Genomic DNA, 17,860 nt, shown 5'->3' with positions numbered 1-17,860 from the left:
AATCTATGATCAAAAGGAATCCAGGCGTACATGTTTTATATTTTATCTTAGAACCACATTCACCGTTTCCTATTCCTGTTTTGGAGAACAATTTGGCTGTTATTTTTAGCTTGTCGAGCGAGCACGTTGGCTCGTTGATATAGTGTCTTGGAATAAGAAACTTTCATCAACTGAAATTATCCTAGTAATTAGTAACCAAAAACTGATGAAAGCAAATAGACATGATTGAGCAAAGCATAACCTGATCCATTGGTAAGATTAAGAATGATCAATATACACAAATATATGGAAGATATAGAGACGTTGTTGTGTCAACAATATCGTTGAGCTAAAAGTCCTTTGGTGAGCGTTCTGTATACTAAGTACAAATGCAGTAGCGTCTCATATTTCCACCATTTAATCTTATTTGATCCCCAGAATAGGAGTGGTTGATAAAAAAAGCCAAACTCGGTTTTCGTGCCTATCCTCATTCATTGTCATAAACGTTGAGCCATGGACCAAAGAGTACGATCGCGAACACAAGCAGCAGAAATGGGTTCCTCCGAATGATCTCAGAATTAACGTTACTCGACAGGGTGCGTAACTCTGTGATCAGTGACGCTGTCCACGTCGAGCCTACGCATTGATTTGTAACAGCTTCGGTACTGCGGACATGTAACAACTGGCAGGAGACCTAGGAGTAGAATATAAACGAGATGGTTGTACGATATCCATATTCTCAGTTCGTAACGATTGAAAATCCATCTGAAAAGTGTAATGACTGCTGCTTCTGATAGGTGCTTTATGGAAGAGGTAACAGAGGACTCTACCGCCACGATAATCCTAGGAATAGTAGGCGGAGCAGATGGATAGATGGATCTTATCGGTGTTATCTCTTATGCTTGCTGATTCGCAATATTAAACATGTAGCGTTATTCGCCTTTCATAGGGATCGAGGTACCATCACATTGTATTGGATTACTGGCTGCAGAGTGAGTTTGAGGCTTGGGTGAGGTCAGTATGGAGTTTATACATCTGCAGCAAGGTAGGGACAGAAAGAAGTGTGACGGAGATGGGCGGTTTATTTTTAAATCATGTGTGGGCATGTCCATGTGTATGTATGTGTATGTTCGTAATAGATTACATATATTGGATGTGGCAAACTTTGTGCTGAAGGCCCAGGTTGTGAAGGTAGGAAGTACTTATGGTGAAAGCTGTAGCGTGGAGAATATTGGAGAGATGTAATAAACCTTGCTTCAATAGCAGTAGGAGGTGCTTGTTATGACTGTCGGGGAAAGGAATAATAACAAAGAACTCTCTTTATATCTACATAAACTATAAAAGCAAAATTTTCCGATCCTGCCCACACGAAAGAAAATATGTACTCACATACCGATGGATTGGAACCTTAGAGATTCTTTACAGTCTGAGATGCCACACCCAACATATTACATACAAACGCTCGCATACATCCCATACGTGCATTTTCAAGCATGATTAAAAATTGGTTACCTGCCTCGTCACCACTTTTTTCAACCCCACCACCTCCTGTACATACATCAACTCCAACCGCTCGGATTCAAGTCCCAAACCCAGTCTGCAGGCTGTTACCCTAAACTGTGTAGACACTCTGATCTTAGTGCAAGTGACGTAACTCAAGAAGAGTTCCTCAGTGAAGTTCTACGAGTTTTTTCGTTCAGGTTTTCACTACTCTCGTGAACCAGATAAGGCACCTTCTAACCTTCAGCAGTAGAAAACCGTCATCATACTTTTCCTTATATCTCTACTCGTAATCGCCGGAATTCAGTTTTTCTTTTTAATTCTCGTGTGCGAAACTGATCGGTATAATCAGATGAAATGGGTCTCTAATAATGTATTGTAAAAATATACATACATACATACATACATACATACATACATACATACATACATACGTACATACATACATACATATATACAGTGTCCAGATCAGTCTGGAACAGGATAAAAAAAAAGAAAGTACCCCTTGACGAAGTTGACCACATTGAGACCGGTGGGTCTAAACAATCTTAGTGGATTTTAAATATTAAAGCAGCTACCAAGTTAAAACACAACCGGCCAGATATTGTTGTGTGAGCCGCATAGAAAGGATATGTTCTGTTGTAGAAATCAGCAACCCTCTGGACACCAATATGGTTAAAAGAATACAAGAGAAAGAAAACGTCTATGGACCATTGAGAAGAAGTTTCCAGCTTCATATCTATTGTCATTGGAGCAACAGGATACATACCAACACGCCTCAAGCAAAGTATGGTTGAACTTGGGATCTTGGGAAGAGAAAGCAAATCCTTAATTCATAGGCCACGGATGTCACGATATCTGCAAGACCTTCTTAAAGATTTCGAGGATGATGGTTAAAACAAGATACTTTCATTCACAATCTTGCTACCAAGTAGGCCTGCCAAAATTTATTCGAAATTATAAAAAGGAAGGAGAACATACATACGTGCGTACGTACATATATGCACAAACATACACACAAACACATGCACACGCGCACATACACACACATACATGTGCCTGTGTGTGTGTGCGCGCGGATATCCATTTATGCATGATTATAATCATTTCTAGCATAAGTACAAGACTACATATTTTGAGGAAGAATATTCCTTTACTTCACTCATATGTTAGTTTATCAACTTCGAAAAGAAGAGCTGATCTGAGTGGGATTTGAACTCATTGCGTATAGAGCTGTGACTAAACACCACAAAACACTTTCCTCGATGAACTAACTCTACTGACAATCCAACACCCTTTACAGTCATAAATTCAATGCAACAGCCTCGCTTTCATATTTCTCCAAGCTGTTGCTAGTGGTTACATCACAATGATTTAATAGCGGCAGCAGCAGCATGTTAAACTATTGTGTGTATGTGTGCGTATGTGTCTGTGTATGTGTGTCTGGTGGTATGTGTTTGTATGTATGTATGTATGTATGTATGTATGTATGTATGTAAGAATACTATGGATACTTGAGAGAAGGAGAGAGAGGATAAAAGGGAAGAAGAATATGTTCATAACGTGAAAGACGACGTCGTCGACGAATATGATGTTGATGATGATGATAAAATGAAGAGGGGTGGTGGTGGTGGTTGTAGGTGATGGCGTTAAAAGTGGACATTCAAAACAAGCAGGCAGATAAGCCATTGCTGTAATTCAGAGCCACTCTGGAATAATAAAGTGATGGATGTTAAGATCCACAAATTATTAATGAGTAGAATATATCACCAAAAAGTCAATGCGCACCACATATGTACACGTACATGCAAACATACAGCACATTACAACCATGCACTTATGCACAGGCACATGTGCAGGCATATATAAACTTACATACACAGACGAACACGCGCTACTACGTACAGTTACGCACTTGCGTATTAATGCATAAACCTGCATATGCAAACCTACGTACAGTCACGTGCATATACATATACTATATATATGTGTGTGTTTGCATATGCATGCATGTATGTAAGAACGCAAACACGCACACACAAATACACACACATGCACACACACACAGATACATACATAACGTATTGAGAGGGGGTTAGGCGGCGGAAGGTCGTGATTGAGAAGAAAGATTAAACCTTGATAAAGCTGACATCACTGGCGTTTCCAAATAACCAATAGAATATCATTTAAACATATAAAGTACTGCATCAAAATAAAAACTATACCACATAGCACTGCTAGTGAAAAAGCCACAGGGAATATTAACCAATTCATAATCAATAATATTAATCTTCGCCAAGTCTATGGAACTAAAAGTCTTTAGAGACATCGTGGCATGAGAGAGAAAGCAGAAAACAAATGTCTATATATATTTATATACACTCTGGCTAGAGTTAGTATAGATTCTAGTAGTAAGTACCGATCGTTTTTCCTCGGTTAATACTATAAATCAGATATATACTAGACGCAGTGGATTGCAGTGTTTTGCATTTCGCACATTTCCCATTAGTTATCTAGATCTGTTTTGCAATGTTTAAGTCACCGAAAGTCAATACAAGCAGATTAATGTGGTTGCCTCACATTGAAATCTGGTGAAGGTATCCTACAGGGAACCACTCAAAGCTACAGAATCTGGATTTATCTATTGTTCCCAGTATCATGAAGCGGTGAAAGAAACACATTTTCCCGGACAGAACACTTTGTCTGGAGTAACTCACTTCTTTGTCGTGAGAATTAAGCTCAGTATTTCTTGGTACCAAACCCTTCACTAATTTCAGCGCGCAGCTGCTGCCTACATTCTGAATTATATACAATACAGCAGCATTTTATAGCTTGACAAACTAGATCATTAAGACGCTTCGTTAATGTTGCGCAGTAATTCCTATAGTTCTTGAAACGTATCTTGGGGAAAAACAATTAAGGATATGAAAGCCACTGGATAAAAATATCACAAGGAAAGTCCCTTAATATTAAGGTCCTTTCTGGAACCAATACTTTGTACTACTTATAAGAGGCAAACTTTTATCCGTGGCATTTTTTTGTGAAAAAATGAGTGCCTTGTAAGCTGTCGAATTCAGTCATTAGCTATTTAAAATATTTGTTTAATTCCTATTAACTAAATACATGACATTTTCTGTGAGTAATATGTACTTTTGTTTATTCTGTAAACTGCCGACTCTCGCTTTCTCATACGTTACCATGTCCATTTAGTTATACATTAAGATGTTTACTGGTCAATTAGTATTTGTTGTTAACAGAACATGAAATACTTTAGGCTAATTTTCGTAGGACTAGCTGTTAGCTTCGGGTGAGATGGTCCGATCTTATGACACGGGCAAAGCCAACTTATTTTTTCAAAAGCAGTCCTATGACCGTCAAGTAATGAATGTTCATATAAATTCCCTTCCTCATTTCTCACTTGACCTATTGACACTCAATGTGTTATCGATAAAACTAATATCAGCAGACATTTTGGTGTACTCTGTACGGCTAGAATTGTGTTTATATAGTACGGAGTCTGTCTCCAAATTTCAATTCTAAGTTGAATTCATTTCTTATTACATTAATTAGTAATAGGTTTTCAAAAGACACTAAAGCCTCTCAACCATCTTATATATTAAATCATAAGCCCTGCAACTTTATGTCTGTGATAGTTTAATATATTTGGTACATACACTTCTGCATGCAAACGTTCGTTATTCACTATTATGGCGTAACGTATATATTCTCCCAGTGCCGAGATTAAAATCATCATGACAGTCTATTTTCTCCATATAAAACTATGTATATAGATATACACAAAACCTCATGGATACGCAGATATACTACTGATGCCTATGGTACTGTAATTATTACATAAAATTTAAGAAAGCCATAATGTATATATATATATATATATTACTTAGGATAATATTGTGTGACATGCGATGTGAACATGCAGATCAGTCTTGATTTTTAGTCGAAACAATGCGATTTATTTTTGTCATTACACTCCTTGAGAGAAGTATGATTGTCATACATTATGATTACTTTCTCCTTAAATTTCATTGGTTTTAGTACTTTAGTTTAGTCATCACAGTTAAACCCCTGCTTGCGTTCAAATGATATATCAAATATTTTATTGCTTTCTTCATCAAAACTAAGGGAAAACAGCCGAATTCAGAGTCCGGTAGTATTACTGTTTTCCTTTTGGCAAAAAGGAAAATACTAACATTCTTAAAAGGGAACAATTTTGATAGCTAACGCGCGAATATGAAACTCTTGAAGTATGAGAGTAAGTGATAACCATTCTTGACTTGGAGTTCCTACCAAACGATAATGAACGAATCAAAATTAAAATCCGTAGGGGAAACAATCTCATTTATTCTGACACTTCATTGGCTCAGCCAATTCTGTAGCTCTTCCAACAATAACAGTACCAGTCACAAGTTCTAGTAATGAAGCTTCTATTTTAGTCGAGCTTGTGATAAAGTTTCTATGTGGCTTCTTGATCTGCTCACTGTAGTAACTAAATTTGTCTGAATACTATCATTAGCATCTATAAAATAGAAAGCATATTTGAAGCATTAAACCATGCAATCACAACGTCACAATTATATAGCTAGAAACACAAGAACGCTTAACTCAAGCTTTGTTGACCGGACTTACCAAACAAGAATATCAGCAGAAACCGTAGCAGCAGCAACAGCAAACAACAAAAACAGTAACAAATGTAACACCAGGTACAACTGTAAAAAAAAAAAATAGAATAATAATAAAAAGGAAATAGATTGGAAAATATTATTGGAAGAAATTTCAAGATGGTCAACAGCTCGACAATTATCGTAATTATGCTAAATGTTGTTTTGGTAATAATGTTAACATCGAATATACCGATATCTTCTCATTAATGTTGGGATTAATAACAGTAGCATTCTGTTCCCAAATATTCTCTTGTCTAGTTATGTTAAATCGCTGCATAATGACTAGATTTATTGCATCTGCTTTCATATACGATGTTGTATTTTATGATTGTCATTTCTTGACTATTTATCATGTCTGTCGCCGGACAGTCTCATAATCTTTTTGTCCTCTCTTGAGACGTTCACTGATTTCCTGAAGATGCTGTTTTACATTGTCCATAATATTACTGTGACACAGAACTACCGTAATTTTTGTTGCTACTGCTGGTAGTCGTGGTGGTGGTGGTGGTGGTGGTGGTGCTGCTGCTGCTGCTGCTGCTGCTGCTGCTACTATTGTTCTTGCTACCGCCGGTGCTGATGGTATGGTGATAACGATTGTGGTTTTTGTTGTAACGATTATTACTATGACACTGAACTATCGAAATTTGTTTTGTTGCTACTGATGGTAGTCGTGGTGGTGGTAGATGTGTTGTTGTTGTTACTGGTGGTAGTGTGGTAGTGACAATGGCGGTTCTTGTTTTAGCAATTGTTGTTGCTGAGGTAGTTAGTGGTGGTAGAAATTGTCCTAGTGGTAGTTGTAGTCTAACCAGAAGTTAGTCCAGCAACGACCAAATTGGGTTTTCTTTTCGTTTCTTTCATATTTTTTTTTTTTTTGCTTTTTGTTTTTCAGATTCCCTTATCTTTTCTAAGACAAAAGAAAAGTAAGACAGGAGGGAAAATGATATGGAAATTTATAAAGAAGAATTTATTTATTTGTTTATTTATTTATTTTGATGTATACGGCAGGGTACGATATGAATTTAGTTTAACAACTGTTTCTCGCAGGTCAAACGGCCATATACACCTTGTCATCTCACTAACTCGAATAGAGATAGGTTAATGAAAGTTGAGGTGCCGGTGGCAATGATGATCGTGTTGTTGATTAGTATTGGTAATAACGTTGATATTGATGGTGCTGATATTGGGACATGGAATGGCTAGCAATTGCAGTAGTAATCAGTGTGATAACTAGTATGTTGGTGATGGCAGTGGATGGGATGGAATTGCTGGGCAACAGAAGGGGCTATCGAAGAAATAGCTGTGACAATAGTACTAGAAATTATTGATGGTGGTAGGGAATGATGGTGATGATGATGATGATGATGATGATGATGATGATGATGATGATGATGATGATGATGATGATGGTGGTGGTGGTGGTGGTGGTGGTGGTGGTGTTGATGAAGCTTTGGTTATAAAAGCAGTACAAATAGTATAAAAATAAATTACTACAACTACTGTTAAGGAATATATTCACAGACACGACAGAGCTGGGACCTACATACACTGGAATCTATGCCAACACTATGGAATAACAACAGAAAAAAGATGGTATAAACACACGCCAGAAAAGGTTACAGAAAACGAGAAAGCAACCATACTCTGGGATATGCCAATACACACAGATAGAGAAATTAAGGCAAATAGACCAGATATAGTTGTCAAAGATCATGAAGAAAAAAAAAATGCCTTCTAGTTGATGTATCAATACCAGCAGATGACAACGTTTCACTAAAAGAAATGGAAAAAACTTTCAAAATACAATGACCTGGAAATAGAGGTAAACCGAATGTGGAATCTAAAAACATAAACAATTCCTATCATAGTAGGTGCCTTAGGTATAATAAAAAAATATTCAGACAAATACATAACAAAAACACCAGGACTTACAAATATATATAACATACAGAAAATTGCACTACTGGGCACTACACACATCCTACGCAAAACACTTTCAATGCAGTAACCATAAGAGCATCACAGCAAACCACAGCACATACCCAAGGCACACAGAGCTGCGCTCGGTAGTGAAGTGAAAGCACGTTATAAGAATAAAACTAACTGAACAATAATAATAATAATAATAATAATAATAATAATAATAATAATAATAATAATAATAATAATAATAATAATAATAATAATTGTATCAAATTTTGGCTGAAGGCTAGCTATTTTAGGTGGAGGTAGTTCGTCGATTTCGTTGGCCCCAGTACTTGACTGATACATTATTTTATCAACCTGTAGCGGAGGAAAGGCAGAGTTAACTTCGGGTGGTATTGAACTAGGTACGTAAAGAATCAAAACAAATACTGAAACCAATCCATCTGTCACTATAACGTTTTTTCGATAAACATTTCTGATATAGGCACAAGGCCAGAATGTCGGGAAAAGGGAACTGCTGACTTTAGTGCTTGATTGGTTACTGTATTATATGAAGCCCAGGAGCATAGAAGCTAAACGTGATCTTCGTGAGATGACAGTGGCTATGGTGGCAGTGGTTGTGATACACGGAGACGATATTTGCACTTATAATTAACATTTTTCGGTCAGCACAAAGTGTGCGAAAATGAATTAAAAAACTAAACTGCCTGTTAATTTCCTTACAGATTCTGCTAGATAACTTTCCTAAACTTTTGTTTTAATGTCAGCATCTAAGAAAGTCATTGTGTTTACTGTCACAATCAATTCATTAGAGTGTAGTTATGTTGTCATCATATTTTATTGAGCTTCTCTATGTCTCTGCTAAAGGAGGCACATGATCGAAGACAATTGTATCTTTCTGATACACATGACATTATCCAGTGTATCCTCCTTATGTTTTGAGATGTTATAGTGTGAATTTAAGTGTTATATACTTGCTATTTCTAAGTCGTTTGTATCTCAAGTCTAACGGTGTTTGAACGCATGGTAGAGATCGGTGGCGCGATTGGTGATAACTGAATAATGATTATGTTGTATTTTCATATTTATATTGATGGATGGAAAACCAGTAACAACTGACAATGAAGTTTCTTCTGCACTCAACGTGCAAGATGTAGCGCCCTAGTATCGCTTAAATCAAATTTTATCGTCTTGGCCAAGAACAGATCCAATGGACAGTATAGAGTATAGCTGTAAAGTTAACTGAGTATAGCTGTAATGCGTTTGATCATAGCCTTTTTCAGTCAAGAATGACCTAAGTGACAACATATACTATTTATTCTCGAAAGTATTTGAAGCAAATGAAATATAATGGTTATCGAGAATTGACACCCAATACTGTAGTCGATGTTTTATAGTGGTTAACTTCTCTACTTAACTCGATTAAAACATTGACAGATTTGGAAGAAATTAATTTCTTTAAATTAAGACTTATTTATAATCCTTTTCAACATCTTGGTATATATTTTAGTGAGTAAGTATAAATAGATTTGAAATCCCCAGGAAGTTTGAGCACAGACCATGAAGTACGTAACTAAATACATTAAATTATTTAGTTCACCGCCCTGCATAGTCTGTTGACTTAGTCACTTGAAGGCATTGTATTATATTGATGTCTTATATAGGTAAGAAAAAAAAAAGGACTCAGTTTTATGGCTGAGACGAAATGTAATTGTGTCATATGGCCTTTCTCAGCAACATTATTACTGAAAATGAAATGAAATTAATTCAACTGAAAATCGAGAATTCGTCGCGGAGACAGTGAGCTTTTGTCTTGCACAATAGAACTTCAGATAACTAAAGAATATATTGGAATATAAGCACTGGGATAGCAATATCCATTTTAGTCCAAACAGGAAATAGGAAATAAACACTACTGCACGATGGCAGAACAAAGATGCGATAATAAAACTGACCGTCATTCCCTCGTCAGATCAACGCCTTGATAATTTTTAAGATATAACAAGAATTTACACTCAGGTATTAATGAAAACCTGGTTTAATATGGAAACAGTCGAGTAATTTATAGCTAAAGTGAATGGCCAATAGCATTTAATAATCATATTCTCTGTTGATTATGAAGATTTAAGCCATGAACTATTTCTCTAAGGTGCATTTAATTTTATACAGCAGAATGTATGGTTTAAGCTTTAAAGTCTGTAGCATACAACAGGGAAACGGTAGTTGAGGTGTGTACTACTATTCCTATATGTGTGATAGATAGATAGATAGATAGATAGATAGATAGATAGATAGATAGATAGATAGGCAGGCAACAGGTAGGTAGGTAGGTAGGTAGGTAGGTAGGTAGGTAGGTAGGTAGGAAGGTAGGTAGCAAGGTAGGTAGGTAAATAAGTAGGTAGGTACGTATGTAGGTAGGTAGCTGGGTAATATTATGAGAAAGACATAGAACATAACATTGACAGTGAGACTAAAATACAGATAAAAAACAAGAAATAAAAATAAGAGAAAAATACCAATAACAACAACAACAACAAAAACAAACAGATTTATATGTTTTTGGTTTCTAAGAAAATTAAATGAATTTAATCTATTCTATTGTTGTGAATATATGAAAATATTTGCTTGTTTTTCTATTGTAATTAATTAAACATTATGCTCTATCATTGCAGGTATCGTCTTACGGCAGCAGTGAACATTGTGAAGACGGAGCAAGTTATATTTAGAACTATACATTCGGTTTCTCCGATGGAAAAACAAAACGCAAATAAAAACAAAACAAAGTAGTTAGTAAAACAGAATAAATCAGCCTACAAGACAAAAAAAAAGAATGATGTTGTTTATAATATAGAAATTTAGTGGTGGAATTATTATGTTCACATTTCAGCATAGTTATAATGTTCGATTCTTCATCACTTGATTCTGAAAGCGAGGTACATTAGACAGGTGTTTACTCCTATGGCAGCGGTTGACCAATAATGATTTGATGTATTTAAACTGAAGATCTCATCATGCGCGCGCCTGTAAGTGTTTGCGTGTGTGAGTAAGTGTATATGTGTCTATGTGAGTGCGTGTATGTGTATATGTATATATATATATATATGTATATATAGGACATGCCCATAGTCCTTCCATATGTAAGTAAATGAGAAACAACAATCATAATTGCTTATAATTTAGGCATAAGATCTGCAGTTTTCATGGAGGGGATTCGGCGATTCAGTGTTTATTGTATCGACACTGGAATAGTGAAAACCACAATTATTCTCTGGTGGGGTTACAGCTCAAAAATAGAAAGCACCGGAATACATTCCGCAATCGACCACTCTTAAAATAATATACGAAGTGTGGGAGATAGAACTAATCGATATATATATATATATATATATATATATATATATATATATATATATATATATATATATATATATATATATATATATATATATATATATGTATGTATGTATGTATATGTATATATATATATATATGTATATATGTATATATGTATATATGTATATATGTATATATATATATATATATATATATATATATATATATATATATATATATATATATACATATATATATATATATATATATATATATATATATATATATATATATATACATACATACGTACGTACATACATACATACATACATACATACATACATACATACATACATACATACATATGACTTCAGTGCAGATTTGCACGCTGTCCAATCATACATAAAACCGTTTTCCATTTATCTTCTGGCCCGAGGATAGCTCGATACTACTGTGTCCTACTGCTGCAACAACCTTTCTTCGTGGTCTCTTTCTGTCATTCCTTTCCCAAGTCTCTAAGACACTGCAAATAGGACATGCCCATAGTCCTTCCATATGTAAGTAAATGAGAAACAACAATCATAATTGCTTATAATTTAGGCATAAGATCTGCAGTTTTCATGGAGGGGATTCGGCGATTCAGTGTTTATTGTATCGACACTGGAATAGTGAAAACCACAATTATTCTCTGGTGGGGTTACAGCTCAAAAATAGAAAGCACCGGAATACATTCCGCAATCGACCACTCTTAAAATAATATACGAAGTGTGGGGGATAGAACTAATCGATTATATCAACTTCACTGGGACTTTATTTTACCAATTCCGATAGGCTGAACAGAAGACTCGACCACGAAAGACATTCTGCTGAGAATTTTGTCCGACGTGGTAATGAATCTACCAGTTCGCTGCCTTAAAGCTAGAAAAACCGAACTCACATCATATGGAGAGAGGAACGTTAAGAATCAAGAGGGGTGTAGCTCAAATCAGTTCTTCAGTGAACACTATTCACTGCTTTATCAAGGATATCAAAATGGAATATGACTAAAAAACATATAGGGTAATATTCTTTACGCGAGGGACTTGAAGGTATAGAATTACGATGAGGTGAAATCATGAAAAGGATTGATATTACCGGGCATATAGGAGGTGAATGAAATGTTGGAAGAAGAAATGAAGAAGAGCTTTAAGTAAGACTCCTGCTGCAGTCAAAACAGAATGTGAGAAATAAGTTTCAAGCAATCAATTGGTGGGTGACTGCATTATTCAGGTATGGAGCACCTATTATCAATTGGAGAAAAGAGGTTACAGAAGCTAGATCGAAAAACTACTCACAATGCACGGAACACTCCATCCAAGAGCAATATTGACAGTCTATATTTAACCAAACGGATGGGAGCTAATAATCTGTAAAAGTTGTATATTTTGAGAAGAAAATCACTTGGAGTGGTACCAGATGTGCCATTAAATCCTTGCTGGCTTAGGTGAGAATATCTGGTATAATCAGGGCAGATATGCGTGAAAACAGGGAAGTAGAAGGCAAAAGAAAAAAAGGAAGAGTAAGAAGAACAAAAGAAAAACAGAATGGAAAAAAAAAGATGTTTGTTTTCGTCACGTCACAACACTAAGACAGAACTATTTCACCTCAAATTGCCCTGCTCTTTTTAACATCATACCAAGACGCATAAGAGAAGAAAAAGATCTAACATCCAAATGAGTCCTACATGAATATCTCCAATAAATTTCAGATGAACCACCTACACCCGGGTATATCCCTGCAATCAATAACTCTTTACTAGAACAGGTTATGGTGCCCAAAGAATGACAGTAATATGAAACATCATTAAAGGTCTTTTCCAAGTGGTGCTGTTAAGTTAGATATGGCCTGGGCCAATTCTGGTCGAGACTTATCTAAGTATCTAAGTGTGGGCAATTTGCAAAAGAGGTGAAAGATAATGTGGACACCGATGGAATGTGGCATTGGCTGAGGAAGTAATTATCAGTGCTGCGTAGGAAAAAAAACTAAAGGCAAATAACACCAAATGCAGAATCGACAGTACAGCAGAAATACAAGTGTAGGTTGTGCAGGGATAAAGGTGAAACTGTATGACATATTTTTTAAAGAGTGCCTGAAGTTGGCCCAAAAGGAATATAAAAGAAGACACGATAATATCGCAAGTATGATTCGCTTGGGAGGTGTGTGGCAAGAACGTTTTGTATAGAGCAAGCCTCAAAAGAAGTAACCGAGAATGTCAAGGTAAAAATACACGAGATGTAATAATGCAATGCGATCAGCTGACTCATTATGTTTGAGGCTGACGATACGTGCATCTCTAATAACGAGTAGAAGTAGTCGGGGAGCATCATAGCCATGTGTTGAGAGGAATTCTTTGAGGTTTGGAGAATTCACCTCTGGAAACATGGAGGTTTCGTTCAACATACTTAAGCAAGCCTTATTCCGGGACCTTTAGAGCAGATTGGGCTACTCGACCTGAAGAAAATTCTGGTTGGGCTCCACCTGCAAGGTCATGCGCTGTTTATCTTGATATGAGATCACCTTATCACGCACATATGGTTGTGATGTATGTGCCTGGGTAGTCATGATGGGTATACTGGGCTTCGTATATTTTACCCCAGTGTCACTTTCCTGGTATGCACTGCTCTCTCACTTAATAATAATAATAATAATAATAATAATAATAATAATAATAATAATAATAATAATAATAATAATAATAATGATGATGATGATAATGATGATGATGATGATAATGATAACAATAATAATAATACTAATAATAATAATAATAATAGTAATAATAATAATATTAATAATAATAATAATAATAGTAATAATAATAACAATAACAATAATAATAATAATAATAATAATAATAATAATAATAATAATAATAATAATAATAATAATAATAATAATAATAATAATAATAATAATCGATTCTAATTTAAGGGGAAGTATTGTGGTATCTATTTATTTTTCCAGTTCAAATTCTACTGAGGCTAACTTTACTTTCATCTCTCCGAGGTCGGTAAAACAAGGTACCACAGGGTCGATATAATTGGTTATCTCCTCCCATCACTTTCAAGCCTTTTGTCTATACTGGAAATACCTGCATATGTTTGCATTAGAAGAATACTACAATATTGTACACATGCATACATACGTATGTATGTATGTATGTATGTATGTATGTATGTATGTAATCATGGGTGTATGTAAGCATGTGTATATAAAAAGGTTTAGTACATAATATGATAGAATTAAGAAATTCCATCATATGAATGGGAAGAATATTCATGTGACTGTCGTTATTGTGCTTAGCAGTGTTTCTTTTGTTTAGTTTTGTTTCTTCATTTCCCATTTTTTTTTCATTCTTTTAATTTCGGTTCTCATTGTCAATGTCCTCAATGATTTTTACTAAGCTTTAAACATCTGCTTCTTTTCTATTTTGCAAATTATTCATCTGCTCCTTACTCTTGATAATAATCCTTTCATTATTTCTTATATGTAGGGCGGCGAGCTGGTAGAATTGTTAGCAAACAGGGCGAAATGCTTTGCGGCATTTCGTCCGTCTTTATGTTCTGACTTTAAATTCCGCCGAGGTTGACGTTTCGGCGGAAATAAAAATAAGAACTAGTTGAAAACTGGGGTCGATGCAATCGAATTACTCCTTCCCTTGAAATTGCTTCCCCGTGCTAAAATTTAAAACAATCATTTATCATATGTGTCTAAATATACAATTCGGAAACTTATATATAAAAGGTGCTGCAAATGTGAGTTGGTGGGTGAGGTGGGGTACATATGATAAACGGTGTTAGAGCAAAAACGTAATGTAATATATTCTAACAAATTGAATAATTGCTATACAAATCAAGTGTACGTAAATGCAAACAGGGAGTGTCTATCTCTACAGGAGTGAGAAACAGCTTGCTATGTAGGATCTGGGCATCTATGACTTTGAACACCTTTGCTATGATCATCTTCTGCTGCCGGTGTTCCGAAAATGTATATGAACAATTTTGAACTTTAGTCGAGGGGCAAAATGCACCCACTCTCCTGGGTCACCGTTAATTTGTGTCGTCATTCCCAACTGCCTAACATTTAGAGGTGCCCGGTACTCTTCCCCATGTTGACTGCTTTATCAATGAGATAACGATTCTTACAGCCTACGCCTTAATGATAATGATGATGATGATAATATTAATTCTTCCTAATTTTGGTACATGGACAGCAATTTTTGATGGGTAACGTGAAGTCGACTAAACAGGTACTTTATTTTATCGACTCCAAAAGAGTAAAAAACAAAGTTTATCTCGTCGGAATTTTATTCAGAACGTAAAGAACCGGAAGAAATGCCACGAAGAAATGTCCGGCGTGCTAACGATTCTATCAGGCTGATGTTTGTGGCTTATTTCAAAAATAGGCACGGAGACAGGATTTTGGTGGGAAGGTCTGTTAATTATTTGACTGGGGGTTTTCTCAACCACATGTTTAAGTGGAGTTTATTGATTAAACCTCTGAAACGTGTGCACTAGAAGCCTGGAAATGGAAGATTTCACTGGTTGTCCGCTTGCTACTGAGAGTTTTGAAATTATATCTGTTTCGAAGATTGTTGTGAATTAGGTATTGAAGACTCCGGATCTATCTTTTCTCCCGAAAAGATAAAGATATTTTCCTTCGACCATGAAATTGACGAGCTGACAAAAATGTTCAGAAGTATCGAACAAGGTTGTTTACAGTTGTCGGTAGGAGGTTTGATAGGCAGTATATATAACAATGGAGATGTTGGCGATGTGAATGCCACCGGTTGAAAAATGTATTCTGCTGAGAAAAAATTGGCAAAAAATTTGTAACAAAGACATCGCTACTATAGCTATTAACAAAACAAAATGACGATGACTGAAAAAAGTGACCACAGTAACAGCGGCCGCCGCCGCCGCAGCAGCAGCAGCAGCAGCAGCAGCAGCAGCAGTAGTAGTAGTAGTAGTAGTAGTAGTAGTAGTAGTAGTAGGTATTTAGTTACACTCCTTTACGGTCTGAGTTGAAGTTCTACCAAGGCCAATCAAACCTATATTTTCGTAGGCTTTCTTGTAATCTTCCCAACCAACAGCTAAGTTTTAATTTCTTATTCGTACCTCATTTAATACTTTGCTACCAATATACAACAGAACAGGTTCCTTTGATTTCTTTCTATATGCCGTTTGTCCTTGTTTCTATTTTTTTTTTTTATCTGATAATGCCTTAATTTTTTGGCTTTATTTCTTCTTTAGCGACCTGTTCCTAATTTCGTACTTTCTTTGGAGCTTGTTACTGTGGATTTCTTTCCAGATTTTTTTTCAAATATTGCATTTACCCTTCCAAGTCTACAACAACAACAACAGCAATAATAATAATAATGATTTCGAATTTTGGCACAAGACCAACAGTTTCGGTGGAGGAGGGCTAAGTCGATTTCATCGACCTCAGTGCTCAACTGGTACTTATTTTATCGATCCCGAAGGGTTGATAGGCAAAGTCAACCTCGGCGGAATTTCAACTCAGAACGTAAAGAGGGACGAAATGTCGCTAAGCATTTCGCCCGGCATGCTAACCACTCCGCCAGCTAGCCGCCTAATTATGATAATGGTAATAATAATGATTGCGACGAGAGCGATGAAAATAATTGTGACGACGACGACGATGACGACGATGGTGATGATTATGATGATGATGATGATGATGATGATGATGATGATGATGATGATGATGATGAAAAAGAAGAGTTGTAGCGGGAAGGATGAATCCGATATTAAAGGAAAATAAAATAATCTTTAATACAATAAATTAGCAACATTCAAAAGTCCTTGCGAAAATCAGGGAAACAACAACTTCAGCACCGTTCGCATCGTTGTTAATGTTGCTGTAGCAAGTGAGAAAGAAAAAAAAAACAAAAAAAAAAACAGCCGCAGATGAAGAGCAACAATTATGAGATAGTTAAAATACAACTTTAATTACAAACAAAACATTAGTCACATTATCATCATCAACAACAACAGCAGCAAAAACAACAACAACAACAACAACAACAACAACAGAATCAACAACAACGATACGCCAATAGCAACGAAAAGCATTAACAAGATCTATTACAGCAAGAATAGCAACGAATGCTACGACAAGACTAGCAATGATTGTAACAAATAAGGACAAAAGGAATTACAACGTTGAAGAGAAAAGCAAGCAAGAACAACACCCACAATAAAAGGAGCAACAACAACAAGAACAGCGACGAAATGATTTGTGCTATAAAAAGCTAGAATAACCACGAAACCTATCGTAATAACCAACAACAGAGGCAACGATGACGTCGATGACAACGGCAAAATGTCAACGTCGCCTTGTCGCTGTCATGTTGGGAATATTTTTGATCTATTGCATGCCCA

The 17,860-nt window shown here is 35.8% G+C and overlaps 1 long non-coding RNA gene across 1 annotated transcript in view; it reads left to right on the top strand.

Moving 5' to 3' along the window:
• LOC149135123 (uncharacterized) overlaps positions 1-10,912 on the top strand; it is a 201,351-nt gene extending 190,439 nt beyond the window's left edge. Inside the window, exon 3 of the long non-coding RNA XR_016242262.1 lies at positions 10,757-10,912. This is a non-coding gene — a long non-coding RNA (uncharacterized LOC149135123). The remainder of the gene's footprint in view (positions 1-10,756) is intronic.
• Positions 10,913-17,860: the final 6,948 nt, after the last annotated feature.

This window comes from Octopus bimaculoides, chromosome 6 (genome assembly GCF_046866305.1).
Source record: "Octopus bimaculoides isolate indiv1 chromosome 6, ASM4686630v1, whole genome shotgun sequence".
NCBI classification, from domain to species: Eukaryota; Metazoa; Mollusca; class Cephalopoda; order Octopoda; family Octopodidae; genus Octopus; species Octopus bimaculoides.
This window is presented reverse-complemented; position numbering and strand designations above follow the sequence as displayed.